The sequence below is a fragment of the Arvicola amphibius genome, chromosome 14, assembly GCF_903992535.2.
Source record: "Arvicola amphibius chromosome 14, mArvAmp1.2, whole genome shotgun sequence".
NCBI classification, from domain to species: domain Eukaryota; kingdom Metazoa; phylum Chordata; class Mammalia; order Rodentia; family Cricetidae; genus Arvicola; species Arvicola amphibius.
Window position 1 is genome coordinate 9,309,217 of NC_052060.1, and position 10,967 is coordinate 9,320,183.

The 10,967-nt window shown below is 41.3% G+C and overlaps 1 pseudogene; it reads right to left on the reverse strand.

Moving 5' to 3' along the window:
- Window positions 1–495: 495 nt before the first annotated feature.
- Window positions 496–2,205, reverse strand: LOC119801232 (annotated as a pseudogene).
- Window positions 2,206–10,967: the final 8,762 nt, after the last annotated feature.

The following is a 10,967-nucleotide window of genomic DNA, read 5'->3' on the forward strand; positions in this document are numbered from 1 at the left end:
TCGGATCTCTTCCACTGCCTCATGGCGACAGCCAGCATGAAGCCCAGCGGAACCCAGTAGGTGCTGAGTCTCATCTCGGAGATGAAATCACCCCGTGCCTGGCCTGCTGTCTACCCCGCTTCTTGTGGCGCACTGGCTGCAGTGGTATGCTGTTTCCCAGAGACCTCGCAGCTGTGCACCAGCCTCTTGGCCCAGCCTACTTGGAGCAGCTGCCCGTCCAGCGGGAGGTAACAATGCAATGAACCGCAGGACTGGGACAGGGACACTGCGTGCCCTGGTTAGCATCCTCGAGGGATGAAGAAGCGGTCCTGAGGTAGAGAGTAGAGAGCGGTGAGCAGACATGAGACATAAGCCTTAGCCCTCTCTCTGAGTCTAAGCAGCAGACAAATTGATCCAAAGCAGGAGGCTTCCCCCCACCTTTTTATTCTGTAAGGGATGGAGAAGGAGGTGACAAGGAGCCAGCTCTGAGCAGCTGCCTCAGTGCCCCCCACCACATCACAGCTTGGAAGGCTCTGAGGACTGCCGCACATCTGTCCACTCCCGCATGGTGTCTGCAGGGCTTGCGTCTTCTCTTTGTCCACTTGGACATAGTCTGCCTTCTCATCTGATGTGACAGATGTTGCGGATGGCTTGCAGTGAGGGCTCAGGGAGCCTGGCTGAAGGTCCAGGACTAGGTAATCTACACTGTCAGTGGTCTTTGGAGCCAGGCTGTTGGTGCCCCTGGGAACGAGAGATGCAGCTCTTAAGTCTGTGCTGGTGATGCTCTGTGTGGAGATGAGACAGCAGTACCAAGACTTGGTGATAGGTGACTTGAAGGGGAGGTCATCGATGACCACTTTGTGTCTCAGGTCAAGAGGTGTTGGCTGTGCTTTCCAGTCAGGCTTGAGGTTGGGATTGACTGGGGTGGCTGGATCTCACTTCCTTGGCTAAGGTCTCTTTGAACAGGAAGGGCAGTGAATGGGTTAAGGTGATGGGGCCCTGGGCTTATGGGAATGTCCCTTGCTTGTTCAACAGGGCAGAAGAACCTGGGTTCATCGGCATGTAGCTGTCATCAGAGCTGGTACTGCTGATTGGCCTATGGTAGTCTTTCCTGGAGGTTTGGCAGGCCAACTGGCACTGTGTCCACTTGGTGTTGGGTATTCATAGGCCTCACAGGAAGAAGCTCAGTGGGAGTCAGCTGTTGTCCATTGCAGGAAGTGTAGCAGCTACGGATCTGCTATTTTCACTGAGGGCTGCCCCACCAAGATGTTTCTGACTGACTTGGCTTGTGGGGGGCAGGGTCGGGGAGCTATGGCTGAGTCTCCAGGAGTGGCCACTGTCATGGCATTGTGGTTCTTCTCCAGTGTGAATATTCTAGGAATCTGGTAGGCTGAGAGAGGAGTGGTTGCAACATCCATATTGTCCACTAGGAGGTCTCCAAACCTGGGTGTCCTGAATCCTCATCTGTCTCAGACCCTGTGAGGCTGCCCTTGGTGTGGCTGTGTGAAGCCAGACTGCTGGGGAGGTCATAAGTACTGTCTTTGAATTCTGTATTGTGTCGACTTAGCTTGGAAAGGCTGTAGAAGACATGGACTTGACCACTGGTTCCGTTAATACAGTGTCTACTGCCCTGAGAAATTTTTCATACGGCCATATCATTCTTCTACCAGCGCCCTGAGGGAAGCCGGCACTCCTCACATTTTCTGTCCTTGACCTGATGCATTGGAGTAGGTGGACATACTCCTGAGGGGCACTGGTGGACAAGGCAAGCTGGATGTGGGAAGGGCGGAGGACTTCATTTCTCTGAGCAGATGCTGACTGGAGCTGCTGAATGGAGCTGGAGAAGAGCGGGGACCGTGACTGGCTGAAGAAAGGTTTCTCAGGGAGTCTGTGCTCATGAAGCCTCAGATCTGGCAGATGCTGGGGACCCACTTGTTCATGTCAGCCTTTGTCTCAGCTACCAGATAGAAAGTGCACTCACTGGTCTTGATGTCAAACACAAAACTATCCTGCAGCTCTTTCATGTTGAAAGCCAGGCCTGAAGGCACCTGCCTGCAGAAGTTTAGGGTGATGATCCACAGGGGCTTCTTGGAGTGTTCGCTCTTGTAGTATTCCAGCACATCCGGGCTGCCACTCATCTGGTCGCTCTGCAGTATAAACCAGCATTTTTTTTTTCCGGGCAGAGCACCTCAACTTCTCAGGAGGTGATTTCCTCAGCCATTTGGTACACACATTTTTGCTGCCGCCGCTGCCCATGTCACCAGCTAAGTAGAACCTGTCACCAGCTTGAAAAGCAGCACCTTTTAGGGCCCTTCCATCTGATGGGCCAGGATGGCTTTGGCATTCTCTAGGTTTTCATCAGGATGAATGGCAGCATCCACATCCCCAACTATCTCTGGGGGGAGAAGCAGAAAAACAATCCTCAGGGGTGGGACACTCCCTGGAAACATTATTATCATCATCCCCTTGTTGGGGTAAATATTTAAGATCTCTAGACAGCACCCAGGTGAGCCTTTTTTTCATTTTGGGGAAAGATGCCTTCAAACCCTCTTCCTGCGGTAGGGAGTGGGTCTGGTCTGCCCCAGGCTCCAGTCAAGGGGTCCCTCCATTTGACAAAGGCAGAACTATAGGTAACTGATGAGGACCAATGTTTTTGAAAAGGAGACAGGTTATTTTCTCTAACATTTAGGGTCACTAATGCCTTTCTCAATTGATCATGCAGGGGTAGGAACTCCCTCTTCTGCTTTTGCAGTTGAGATTTAAGTGTTTGATTGTAACCTTCCATGATGCCCTGTCCCCTTAGATTATATGGAATGCCAGTGGAATGAGAAATTTTCCAGGTTTGTAGAAAGTCTACAAAGACCTTACCAATAAAGCAGGAACCATTATCTGTTTTAATTTGGCTAGGTAATTAAAGGATGGCAAAGCATTGAAGCATATGGCTAATAGCATGTTTGTATTTCTCTCCAGCATGTGCTGAAGTCCAATAGGCATGGGAGAAAGTATCCACGGAAAGAAAAACATTTTTAAGCTTAACACTGGGTCATGCATCTCCACATTGTGACTGCCATGAGAGACACAAGATTAGGAAACAATGCCTGGCTCCATTTCTGTGTGTCTGGAACCTTTTCCCAAGCTCTCTCACTTTTTATGTGGATGTAGGTGCCAAATATTTGGGTGCTATTTGTAGGTGGAGTTTTCTTTCCCAGCCACCAGTCCCACAGAGGCTTATATTAATTACAGATGCTTAGCCAATAGCTCAGCTTGCTACTAACTAGCTCTTACAACTTAACCCATTTCTATTAATCTTGTGGGTTTTACCTCTATTCCATTTTGTGTGTCAGACTCATTCTCTGTCTGGTGAGTCCTTCCACTCTGCCCTTACTCAACCTTCATTCTCAGTTTGGTTTTCACATCTAACTTTGTCCTGTTCAGCTGTTGGCCAGTTAGCTTGTTTCTTAAGCCAATCATAGCAACATATATTCACACAGTGTACAGAAGGATAATTCCACAGCAGTAGTCATAGGAGATGTAGTATTTCTGCATATCTCTTTTTAAAACATGGTAGTCCAGAATGATCCTGAGTGACCTATAGCCGAGGTTAGTTGAGAACTTCTGATCCTTCAGTTTCTACCCCTCAAGTGTTGGTATTGCACATATCCCACCATGCCCCGCTTCTCATTCCTTCTTCTCCTCCTCCACTTTTCCCCCTCCCTTTTCTTCTTTCTATATTCTCTTCTTATTTTAAGTTTGTGATTTTCTCTAAAGTTGATTATACAATAAAAATCTATAGACATTACATAGCATATTATATGTTCTCTTTTGAAGCATTACAGTTTATAAGTCATATCTGATATGGGATGTTCTTCTGTATATGTGTTGCTTTAATTGGTTGATGAATAGAGCTGTTCGGACCAGTGGCTTAGCAGAATAAAGCCAGGCAGGAACAAAGATAGAGTAGGCAGAATCAAGGGAACACTGTGTAGCTCCCAAAGGAGTAACACACCAGCACTGGTAAGCCAAAGCCTAGTGAAAATACACAGATTAATAGAAATGGGCTAATTTAAGATATAAGATCTAGTTAGAAATATGCTTGAGCCATTGGCCAAACAGTGTTATAATTAATACAGTTTTGTGTAATTATTTGGGTCTGGGCAGCCAGGAAATGAATGAGCAGTCTGTGTTTACAAATGGTGTGCCAACATGGATTGACTACATCCACATAAAACCCAAGAGATCTTGGGAAGGAATTCTAGACAAAAGAACAGAGTTAAGCACAACTTCTTAGTAGCAGCATTTTCTCAGGTGGGCTTTGTTTGCTTCCTGCAAGCAGAGATACAACTCCTTTAAGAAGGCTTCCTGGTTTATACTGGCAGCATGAACAGCTCTGGCTCTTTCGGGCGGTCTGACTATGGAACACTTAAATGGGGTTTGTGAGCAAAGTGCTACAAGTTGCTTAATGGCAATATAGACCTGCTGCATCCCTAAAGCTGGGACAGTGAGAATATCTTGCAGAGGCAATGAATGTACCTCCACCATATTAAGCGGTCAAGAGAGGCAGAGCCAGTATCCAGGGCTGCCGTGACCACGCTGCTTACCATTTTAAAATGCTACTTGTCAGAAAAGGATTTCAGAAACACAATAGGACAGATTCAGACATGAAAGACCTCCCTCTAAATGAGACATAGTGTATTTAAAAATATATGTGAACTTGGGAGAGAGGAAAAGGAGTATAGACAGTTATAAAAAGAAGTAAGGTCTTTAAAAGGGACAGTAAAAGTAATATAAAAGAGTACAGATAGTCATAGACTAAAGGAATAAAGAAAAATAAGCCACACAAAAATAGAAAATACACAGAGAGTATAGATTATGTACATTATTGTGCTCTCTTTGAATTTTTGACTGCAGAGAGATATTTGTTTCTGGGGGCTGCTAAGCTAAACCAATATATATATTTAAAAGGTATCATGACTTCAACATTTGAGTCTAAGGAGATGTTACTTTAGAAAAGAGGTTCTGCTTTTGTTTCTACAGAGGATTGGAACCTGTGGTTTCTTTCCATACTAATATGATTTGATAGGACAAGAGCTCCCAAAAAGTCTCCATGATTCCTAAAAACTTCACCTAACAAATAAAAGGAAGCAGTTTGGAGAGTACTATACCCAAATTCCCAAAGTTATTGTTTATAAATGTTTGTTTTCATTTAAGGAGGTATATCATATAGAGATGAATACTTTGCATTGGTATGGATCTTGGTCTATTAATACAAATTTAAGGAGGTCTTGGTCTATTGATACAAATTTAAGGTTGATTTGTTACACTGTGTATATATATTTCTACTCTTGTTTAAGGTATTATATTTATACAGCCTGTTTAAAAGTGTAATGTATAATTAAAAATTTCAAATTAACAGTCATTTATAATAGTCAAACTTGTAGTCATGCTAGTTAGGTTTTCTAGATGTACAGAGATATATTTCAGATGGATAGGTATTCTTCAAAGTTTTCAAGGACTTACAGAATATAGCATTTAAAATGTTTTAAGAACTTAGACTTTTCTCAACAGTGAGACATATGTGCTTCTGGCAGCACCAATTACCTCAGAGAAGCTGATGGGTATTGAAGAAACTCATTATGGAATTTGCCTTCTATGTGGCAAGGCTAATCATTTGGACAAAAAAACTGCTCTTGCTTGGACTGCTTGATTGTATGCCTTAGGAACTGGACATGCAGGACCCACAGAAAAGTGACTACTTAACATTCCAAAAGATGGGATAATCTTTCAGGATTCCTGCTTCACAGAAGAAATGGCCAGACAGTATGCAGAACACAGAAGAAAGTAACTGACAAACTGCCAAGATAGACAAAACAGTCTTTCAAATTTCTTCCTTCATGGAAAAGGCTGCCAGATACTATGGGCCTGTAGGCTGAAGATGGATTCCCCCATGTTACAGAAGAACTTTGGGTGACTGTCCAGGCAGCAAGATGTCTTTGTCAATTTTAGAGTTTTGAAAATTGCTTATAATGTGCTTCCTCTTAACTTAGGCATTATTATAACCTCCTGGGGTCTTTGAATAGTTGAAGACAGTTATAGTTTTCCTTAGTTATGATAAAGGATAAATTAGATATAAAACTTTAGACTCATGAAGATAGGGTAGATGATAGAGTATTTTTCTTAATTTGCCAAATGTAAATGGACTAAATATTATAACTATAATTCTTGTTTGGTAACTGTTTTATATGTGATTTTATTATGTTAAGTTAAAACCTTCTTTTATTTAGACAGAAAAGGGAAGATGATGTGGGATGTCCTTCTATATATGTGTTGCTTTTAATGGTTGATGAATAAAGCTATTTGGGCCAATGGTTTAGCAGAGTAAAGTCAGGTGGGAAATCTGAACAGAGATAGAGACAGAGAGTAGGAGAGTCAAAGAGATGCCATATAGCTGCCAAAGGAGTAACATGCCAGCACTGGTAAGCTACAGCCTAGTGGCAATATACAGATTAATAGAAATGGGTTAATTTAAGATATAAGAGCTAGCTAGAACTATGCTTGAACCATTGGCCAAACAATGTTGTAGTTAATACAATTTCTGTGTGATTATTTGGATGTGGGCAGCCAGGAAACAAACAAGCAGTCTCTGTTTACACATATCTATTAAATTGAGTTTACTGATTATATCACTGAATTTCTCCAGATTCTTTTTTGTCTAACAGCTTCAGCTAACTCTGATTTTTCTTCTTGTTCTCTACAACTATATTTTCATCCTATTTTCCCAGATTTCTTTTGTTTCTTTTATCTTTATATATTTAACTGCTATTAGTTTTGATACATACTACTTCGTTTTTTCCTTTTACAATGTTATCTTTATTTTGTTTGGTATCTTTAATCTGAATTCCATCCTCTAATTTCAGTACTATTACTCCTCAATTGTTGAACTGATCTTCTGATGCCACCTGGGAGTGATTTAATGTCAGATGCCAATTATAAATGGTTACCCACACTTTGTCTGATTTATCTACAAACAAATCAGTTCAAGCTTGGGAACTCAAGAGAATAACTCACAAAATTCACCAAAAGCAAAAGTCAGCAAGATGGCTCGGTGGGTAATGGCACCAAGCCTGACAACCTGAGTTCCATCCCTGGAGTTTCCATGCTGAAAAGAGATAATCAGCTCCTGGAAGTTGTCTCTGACTGCCATTCACATCCATCCATACCTGTATCCATATATGGCATACCTATATATATAACACATGTACTTACATTAATATACATATGTATTAAAAAATAAATAAAAATAAACAACTCACCAAAAACATTACACTACCATTACATTTTGTTACAGAAAACAAAAGATATAGTTCAAGAACATAAGACACATGGGACTTGCTCTGGGAAATTGGGTTCCCTGTGGGATCCGGGCTTGTCACCCCCTCATGAAGTGTACACCAACCAGGAAACACCTACAAGCTTCAGTGTCCTGATATTTTTTTATCTGTCATTCTTTATATAGGCAGGATTGATTAAATCACTAGCCTTATGACTGAAGTTAATCTCTAATATCCTTCTTTCTCCCAAGGTCAAATCACTGAGAGTTCCAGCCTCCTAATCATGTGACTGGTTTCTCTGCCAGTCACCATTTTGAAGCTATCTAAGGCTTCCACCTGGAGTTGCCTCATTAGCATAACAAAGACATTCCTATTACTCAGAAATCTCAAGGGTTTTGAAGCTCAGTGCCAGAAATTGGCGACAAAGACCATCTCTGTGGTGTGTGTGTGCATGTGTGTGTGTGTGTCACATGTTTCTTTGTGGATGACTTTAATTTTGACCTTTCTTTATATAAATAGTATATAGGTGGGCAATTTAAATCTTATCTGTCACTTTGTATATTTTATGGGAAAATGCAGTCCATCCTTATAAAATAAAATGGCTGATATAGGCGATTTCCTCACTCTTATATTTAGCAATATGCTTTAATCTTCCTCTTGCTAATATTGCCAATTTTATCAAATTGTTGTTTGTTCTTTTTTTGTCCCATGTTAATTGGTTTTATTTTTCAGTTCATTCCATGATTATCTTCTCTTTCTCGGCACTGGTAATTAAAACCTAATATTCTACTTAATTTTCTCTGTTTAAAGAAATCATGCTTAACCTAAGGTTGGGCACCACCTAACTAAAATGTAAATTGTTTACTTTGTAACAGAACAGTAAGGAGTTAACAATCTTTTCCATACAGTAAATAATATCATCTATAAAAAGAGTAACTTTGAAAGGACCAATCTTCTTATTCCCTTTGGTTTTTTTTTTTATTGTGGAAAAAATGATTTTTATATACTATATTCTTATCACAGTTTCCCCTCTTCCAACTCCTTCCAGATCTTCCCCAGCTCCCCACCCACCCAATTCCATGCCCTTTCTTTCTCTCTTTAGAAAACAAACAAGCAAACAACACAAAAACAGAATTTTAAAAAAACAACCACGGGCTGGAGAGATGGCTCAGAGATTAAGAGCATTGCCTGCTCTTCCAAAGGTCCTGAGTTCAATTCCCAGCAACCACATGGTGGCTTACAACCATCTGTAATGGGGTATGGTGCCCTCTTCTGGCCTGCAGGCATACACACATATTCAGAATATTGTATACATAATAAATAAATAAATATAAAAAACAACCACAAAGAAAAAAACCTAGAAACATACATGTTGCAGAATTGTTTATATAGCCAATCCACTATGTCAATAATGCAAACTTGAATCTAAGATAGAGTCAGTGATTGGCTGACTGGGATTAGCCATAAAGTTCTTGGGGACTTTTCAGGGTGGCTAGAGAGGACAGGAAGAAACTTGGGAGGAGTACAGGGGAATTTCTGATGCTGGGGGTTCCTGAGAACATGGAGAGAGGGTTAGCCAATTGCTCTATTTCCCTTGGGATTTTTAAGTCCTTATCTCAAAAAAAAAATCTAGTCTGAGCTTCCAAATCACAACATGGAGACTCATTATTAATTATTATGAAAGTTTGACTGGTAGCTTAGGCTTGTTCCTAACTAGCTCTTAAAGCAAATTAACCATTTCTATTAATCTATGTGCTGCCATGTGGCTCATGGTTATTACCTCTCCTCCTGCATGTGTTGCTTATTCCCTGTCTCAGCATCTCCCTTGCATTTCTACCTTCTTCTGCCCAGCATCCTCTCTGCCCCCAAAATCCTGCCTAGCTATTGGCCATTCAGCTTTTTATTAAATCAATCGAAGTGACACATATTCACAACGTACAAAAAGATTATTCCACAATACACATACAACATAAAAATTGAAAGCCATAATAATATACAAGCAAAAGACCAGAAAGACAAAAAAAAAGTCCAAACAAAATAATATGAGACAAAAAAATCTACAAAATTATCACTGATTTTATTTTGGATTGGCCATTTACTGGCATGGGGCTTCCATGGAGCATCCATTGAAGAGAACTAATTTTTCTTTTGCAAGCAGATTTCAGTTGAGATAGTTTCTGGGTTAGGAGTGGGAGTTCATGTCACCCTGTTTTTGCTTTGCTCAGCCTATTTTGCAGGTAAAGTTTATTCCCTTATGCAGCTCTCCGGAGTTCTACCTTGTAGGCAAGATATTTTCAATTATGAATTAATTACTAATACAAGCTAATTATCCTTTGAAGCTCAATTTATCACAAATTTGTTCTTTGATACCTAATAAAGTGTTTCATTCTAGATTCTTCCTTAATTTTATCCCCAGATAAGATGAAAAATAATTTTGCTGCCATCATCTCCCAGCACCTGTGTAGGCCACCCTCTCTCTGATTTACTGAGACTGTTTAGAATGTTTTATATGCTACGATGACTTCAGAATGCCTTGCAACATGTCTCTTGCCTTGTGTCCTTAGTACTTAAACTGTACATTTCCAGAGACTACCACAGCCCAGTTAGACATAAACATACATGCATGTAATGGGGGAGGGGAAGTAGCTGGGGGAAAAGACACAAAGACCTAGAGCTAGAACTCAAACTTCACTGTTTATCCACTTTCTTTTCAACATATTTGTGATTTGGATGAGATACCCCCCATAGTCTCAGGGATTTGAATACTTGGTCCCCAGCTGGTGATGCTGTTTGGGTAGGTTTAGGAGGTGTAACCTTGCTGGAAGAAGGTGGACTTTTAAGAGTTTTAAGATTCATGGCATTTCTGGTACTCTCTTTTTTCCTACTTCTAATTCAAGATGTGAGTTCTTGGCTTCTAGCTGTAGTCACCATGCCCCAACTTTGCTCTCGTGGACTCTTATCCCACTGCAACAATAATAGCAGTAAGTAAAAAAGTAAATAATAAAACACTTTATCACGAGAGTCTGTTACAGCGGAAATACTTAGTAGTAAAGGTTCTCCAGAGAAAGAGAATCTACAGAATAGAGGTGCTTGTGTTGAGAAGGGGTTAGGTTGGCTCACATGACCAGCAGTCTAGCAGTTCTGCAATGGTGGACAAGCTGGAAAGCAAAGGAAAGCTGCAGCCCAATTCAAGAACACAGGGCGAGAGGAGACCAGCGGTGCTGCCTAGCACGAGACCCCATGACTAAGAGTTCCCGCCCAACCCCAAGGCAGCTGGTGCCATTGGAGTCTAAATGATGATGAACTTGAGTCTGACAGTTAAAGATAGGAGCTGCAGGAAACTGTACCTGCTCTGAAAGGAAGGGTTAAATAAGCGAGTTGAGGTCCCCCTTGTTTGTTTTCCTTTGCTGTCTGCTTGCTCCATTCTTAGAGGGAGAGAAGACAAGGACCAAATTGGAAGAAGATCGCCGTGATCTTACATAGCAAAAAGACAGGGATGTCTCTACGTTCTCTTTCATAATTCCATTCCTAAGGATTCTGTCCTTTCAGATTTGATGCCATCACTTGGCAATTGATATTTCAGCATAGGAGTTGTGGGGACATAAGCTTTCTGTCAGTACCTTCTTCAGGCATCTTCCTTAGGTCTGTGATGAGGCTGAC